This window comes from Leuresthes tenuis, unplaced genomic scaffold, assembly GCF_036924035.1.
Source record: "Leuresthes tenuis unplaced genomic scaffold, fLeuTen1.0.hap1 SCAF_12, whole genome shotgun sequence".
Classification (NCBI taxonomy): Eukaryota; Metazoa; Chordata; class Actinopteri; order Atheriniformes; family Atherinopsidae; genus Leuresthes; species Leuresthes tenuis.
In genome coordinates, this window is record NW_027325366.1 from 12,244,148 (window position 1) to 12,250,147 (window position 6,000).

Genomic DNA, 6,000 nt, shown 5'->3' on the forward strand with positions numbered 1-6,000 from the left:
GAAGTCCGGACATACTTTGATAGAGTAGTTGTAGAAGTATCCTTATTGATAATAGATAAACTAATTCATAGTGATAGAACAGTAGATGAACAGGTGCCTGCACATGTCTCACGAAAATAAAATGGATGTATGATTGCTGACGGCAGAGCAATACTGCCAAACTTATGAGTTCTTGTGGCAAACTTGATTCAGTGTCTTGACGTGTATACGCTGTTTCGCTGACTTGATTGTCACAAGAAACAAAGTGTGTTTGATAAGATCCGACCATTTTATTACGGGAGGATCAGTATGTATGGATTCTGATGTGACTGATAAACCCATTCGTATCTTAAGCACAATCTAATACGTGAGACAACGCCCTGGCACACGATAAAAAAAAAAAGAGAGAGCGGTTTTGTGTCCCCACAGTCCATAATGTAGAAAAGAGAGAAAAAAGCCTTTCTGATTTGGTGTGTGTGCTCATAGTGCAGAGTGTAGAGAAAAGAAAGCCGTTTTGGTGTCACGGGTGTTGTGACTTACACACACACATTTCTAAATTGAGAAAGGAAATTATTTTAGAGGAAGCACTAGAGTTTAGATCCCACATTTGTTGATAGGCATTCATTTATTTCTTCACTTCTGATAAAAATGATAAGACTGACCTAAAGAATTGGAGGCCCATCACACTTTTAAACTTTGACTGTAAAGTTTTTAGCAAGGTTTTAACGACACGGATGTCCTCTGTTTTAGAGGAGGTAATTCACCCAGACCAGGCTTGTGCCATCTCAGAGAGACAACTCACCGACAGCCTCGTACTGATTCGAGACATCATTGATTACGCTAGAGACAGAAACACCCGGCTTGTCATCTTAAATTTAGACTTTGAAAAAGATTTTGATCGGGTCTCGCATAAATATCTCTTTCAGGTGTTGCAGCCATCGAATAGGGCCCGATTGTTCCTACTTGGTGAGATTTGCTTGGTTGAGACGCTTGCTCCCCCCCCTTGCTCCTCGGCTGACCAAGTAGGAACAATCGGGCCCTATTCGATGGCTGCCTTGTCTTTTACTCTGTGCACAAGACAAGGCAGCCACAAACACCACGGGAACACCGTATTGAGGCTTTGTTCTGACCACTCATTCGGTGTCGCGTTTCTTTCAAGCAATTCTCCCGGTTAGCCCACACTCGGCTCGCTCCCAGAGCTGTGTTAAAGTCTACTTCGCATTCACTCTCTTTTCTCAGCAGATTAAAAGAAAGTTTCATCTTGGGCTCCCTGAAACTTCCATCCTGCACCGCTGTTTGCTTTTTCACAAGAGCAGAGAAGAGCGCACCGTTCCCAGCGGCACTGCAGTACTGGGTCGATGCTTGGAGTGAACGGAGCAAGCTTCTTTTTCAACTCCTATTCTTAAAAATCCATTTAATATGTAGTCCTCGTATAGAGGACATATTAAACTGATAAGAACAGATACTACACTTGATCTTAGCCAAAAGGCCGAGAAGCGATAACTGTCCACTGTTTCAGGTCCGAGGGCCCTTGCTGGCACAATGCGCACTTGTAGCAGTGTTCTTTTTATGGCCATAGGTGGCCAGAGTGTCACGTTGCACCTCCGCCCACCCGCTGCACTGAGCACTCTTCAGCCCTTTTAAATGGTATAACGTTGCACTCCCGCATGCTCCAGCAAGCACCATTCAAGCAACAACTTTGCACTCCAGCTTCGAACATCGGCACAATCGCAAAAAGTAAGGCGACTCTACTCAGAGAAGTCACTCTGCACAGTAACAAGATTTCTTTTGCACAGACAGAAAGGGCTTCACCCGCAAAGGTAAAGCCTGCCAAAAATAGAAACAACTCATTAGTGCTGCTCTCCACGAAAGTCTTTAGTAAAAGGCGAAAGACTTGTATGTTATGAAGAGAAACCAGAGTACGATTATCCGTCACTGCGGGAGCAGGGCATCAGGCTAGTTGCCATAGCCACCTTCCCCATGGTGAGCGTTGCTTGGTTGAAACGCTTGCCCCTGTGCAATCGACAAGGCAGCAACAAAAACACCACGGGAACACCGTATTGAGGCTTTGTTCTGACCGCTCATTCGGTGTCGCGTTTCTTTCAAGCAATTCTCCCGGTTAGCCCACACTCGGCTCGCTCCTAGAGCCGTGTTAAAGTCTACTTCGCATTCACTCTCTTTTCTCAGCAGACTCTTGGGATTTTATCTATAAAATGAATTCCTTCACTCAAACTATGTTAAAACTGCTTTGTCCTTCATATTTACCATGTCTAGAAAGATTTAAACAAAAAAAAAAACAACGTTGTACTTTGCAGTAAAAGAAAGAGCAAATCTAAAGTTTCAGGAATCCGAAAATAAGCTGACTCTCATGAGTTCTTCACGATTTCGGATTTTGCTATAAAATGAATTCCTTCACTCAAACTAAATTAAAACTGCTAAACCGCTAATCTGTTACATGTAAGGCAGATGTCAAATTCACCGAATTAGGATTATTCGGTATTCGGCCAATCGAGCTGTAGCAGCTTCGGTAAAAGAGTATAAGTTGAAGAGTTTGTGAATAAAGGTGTGCGCACACATAGTGAGCTGTAGGAAAATAGGCAGGGAGCAATGCCGGCTGGGGTATATGTTCTTGTATGTTGTCTGACTGTTTGATTTGAATGTGTTGTGTAAGTGTCCTGTTGAATGTTACATGTTTGGGCTTTGACACGCTTCACTGTGGTTGTTAACTGTGTGGTGTGTCCTGAAATGTTATATGTTTGGGCTGTGTGACATGCTTAATGCTTGTCAGTAGCTACCCACTTATTCATATATAGCAACTGACAACATAAGAAGTCTGGACATACTTTGATAGTAGTTGTAGAAGTATCCTTATTGATAATAGATAAACTAATTCATAGTGATAGAACAGTAGATGAACAGGTGCCTGCACATGTCTCACGAAAATAAAATGGGTGTATGATTGCTGACGGCAGAGCAATACTGCCAAACTTATGAGTTCTTGTGGCAAACTTGATTCAGTGTCTTGACGTGTATACGCTGTTTCGCTGACTTGATTGTCACAAGAAACAAAGTGTGTTTGATAAGATCCGACCATTTTATTACGGGAGGATCAGTATGTATGGATTCTGATGTGACTGATAAACCCATTCGTATCGTAAGCATAATCTAATACGTGAGACAACGCCCTGGCACACAATCAAAAAAAAAAAGAGAGAGCGGTTTTGTGTCCCCACAGTCCATAATGTAGAAAAGAGAGAAAAAAGCCTTTCTGATTTGGTGTGTGTGCTCACAGTGCCGAGTGTAGAGAAAAGAGAGAAAAGAAAGCCGTTTTGGTGTCACGGGTGTTGTGACTTACACACACACATTTCTGAATTGAGAAAGGAAATTATTTTAGAGGAAGCACTAGAGTTTAGATCCCACATTTGTTGATAGGCATTCATTTATTTCTTCACTTCTGATGAAGTTTCAACAATAAACAACAAACTTTGTATTATGAGAAAGAACCAGACTCATTCTTCAGGAATCCGAAAATAAGCTCTATTTTACGAGTTATGCACGAATTCGGATTCTCCTATAAAACGAATTCCTTAACTCTAACCAAGTTAAGACTGCTTTGTCCTTCATATTTATTCATGTCTAATCAAGTTTCAACGATAAACAACGTTGTACTTTGTAGAATGAGAAAGAACTTCTTCAGCAATAAGCATCTCTCGACATATGACGAAATACAGATTTTGCTATAAAATTAATTCCTTCTATCAGCCTGACTTAAAACTGTTTGTCCTCCTTATTTATCCACTTCAAATCAAGTTTCAACAATTAAAAAAATGTTGTAGTTTGAGAAAAAACAACTTAATCTTAAGCAATCAGTAGGGTAAGAAAGGGTAAGAAAAGGTGCAAATGCCAACCATACATCACTAAAAGGTGGAGCGGAAGTATTCGGCTGGAAGTAGGTGCGAATGCCTGACAATGTATGATCAAAAGAGGGAGCGGAGGTTTTCGGCTGCAAGGTCTGAATGTCCAACCATAATTTGTAAAAACCGGGGAAGAAAAGGCTCGAAAGCCCGACTATACACCATCAAAAGCGGGAGCGGAGGTGTTCGGCTGCAAGAAGGTGTGAACGTCCGACCAAAGTTTGTAAAAAGCAGTGAAGAAAAGTTTCGAATATCCAACCAAACATAATCAAAAGCGGGAGCAGAGCTGTTCGACTGCAAGTAGGTGTGAATGTCAGATCATAATTTGCAAAAAGCTGATGAGAAAAGGCTCGAAAGCCCGACTATACACCATCAAATGCGGGAGCGGAGGTGTTCGGCTGCAAGTAGGTGTGAATGTTCGACCATAATTTGTAAAAAGCGGGTAAGAAAAGGTTCGAATGCCCGACTATATATTAACCAAAGCAGGAGGAGAGGTCTTCGGATAAGAGTGGGTGAGAATTTACAACCATAATCTATAAAATGCGGTGAAAAAAAAGGTTTGAATACCCCATAGAACACTAAAAGGTAGAGCGGAAGTGTTCGGCTGCAAGAAGGTGTGAATGTCTGACCATAGTTTGTAAAAAGCTGGTAAGAAAAGGTTCGAATGCCCGAACATACACCATCAAAGGAGGGAGCGGAGGTGTTCCGCTGTAAGAAGGTGTGAATGTCCGACCATAGTTGGCAAAAAGCAGGTAAGAAAAGGTTAAAATACCCGATTGTACACAATCAATAGCGGGAGCAGAGTTGTTCCGCTACTAAAAGGTGTGAAAGTCCGACCATGGTTTGTAAAAAGCGGGTAAGAAAAGGTGCGAATGCCCGACAATGTATGATCAAAAGAGGGAGCGGAGGTTTTCGGCTGAAACAAGGTCTGAATGTCCATCCATATTTTGTAAAAATCTGGGAAGAAAAGGCTCGAAAGCCCGACTATACACCATCAACAGCTGGAGCGGAGGTGTTCAGCTGCAAGAAGGTCTGAATGTCCATCAATAATTACTAGAAAACATGGAAGAGAATTTTCGAATATCAAACCGCACATGATCATAAGCGGGAGAGGAGGTGTTAAAATGCAAAAAGGTGTGAATGTCCACCCATAATTACTGCAAAATGGGTAAGAAAAGGTACGAATGCGCAACCATACATCATCAAAAGCAGGAGTGGATGTGTTCGGCTACAAGAAGGTTTTAATGTCCGACCACAGTTTGTAAAAAGCGGGTAAGAAAAGGTTCAAATGCCCGAACATACACCATCAAAAGAGGGAGCGGAGGTGTTCCACTGTAAGAAGGTGTGAATGTCTGACCATAGTTTGTAAAAAGCGGGTAAGAAAAGGTGAAAATACCCGACTGTACACAATCAATAGCGGGAGCGGAGTTGTTCGGCTACTAAGAGGTGTGAAAGTCCGACCCTGGTTTGTAAAAAGCGGGTAAGAGAAGGTGCGAATGCCCGACAATGTATGATCAAAAGAGGGAGCGGAGGTTTTCGGCTGCAAGAAGGTCTGAATGTCCAACAATAATTTTGTAAAAACCGGGGAAGAAAAGGCTCGAAAGCCCGACTATACATCATCAAAAGCGGGAGCGGAGGTGTTCAGCTGCAAGAAGGTCTGAATGTCCATCAATAATTGCTAGAAAACATGAAAGAAAATTTTCGAATATCAAACCACACATCATCATAAGCGGGAGAGGAGGTGTTCAGCTGCAAGAAGGTGTGAATGTCCGACCATAGTTTGTAAAAAATGGGTAAGAAAAGGTGCGAATGCTCAACCATACATCATCAAAAGCAGGAGTGGATGTGTTCGGCTGCAAGAAGGTTTGAATGTCCGACCATAGTTCGTAAAATGCGGGTAAGAAAAGGTTCGAATGCCCGAACATACACCATCAAAAGAGGGAGCGGAGGTGTTCCGCTGTAAGACGGTGTGAATGTCCAACAATAGTTGGTAAAAAGCGGGTAAGAAAAGGTTAAAATACCCGACTGTACACAATCAATAGCGGGAGCGGAGTTGTTCGGCGACAAGAAGGTGTGAAAGTCCGACCATGGTTTGTAAAAAGCGGGT

General features: G+C 42.4%; 2 non-coding genes across 2 annotated transcripts; both read right to left on the reverse strand.

Annotated features, from left to right (window-relative positions):
• Window positions 1-1,296: 1,296 nt before the first annotated feature.
• Window positions 1,297-1,480, reverse strand: LOC140320553 (U2 spliceosomal RNA). The gene has a single exon (XR_011918389.1). It is a non-coding gene; the product is annotated as a U2 spliceosomal RNA (small nuclear RNA).
• Window positions 1,481-1,788: 308 nt separating this feature from the next.
• On the reverse strand, window positions 1,789-1,902 carry LOC140265988 (U5 spliceosomal RNA). Its single transcript, XR_011906663.1, has one exon. It is a non-coding gene; the product is annotated as a U5 spliceosomal RNA (small nuclear RNA).
• Between the last annotated feature and the right edge of the window lie 4,098 nt (window positions 1,903-6,000).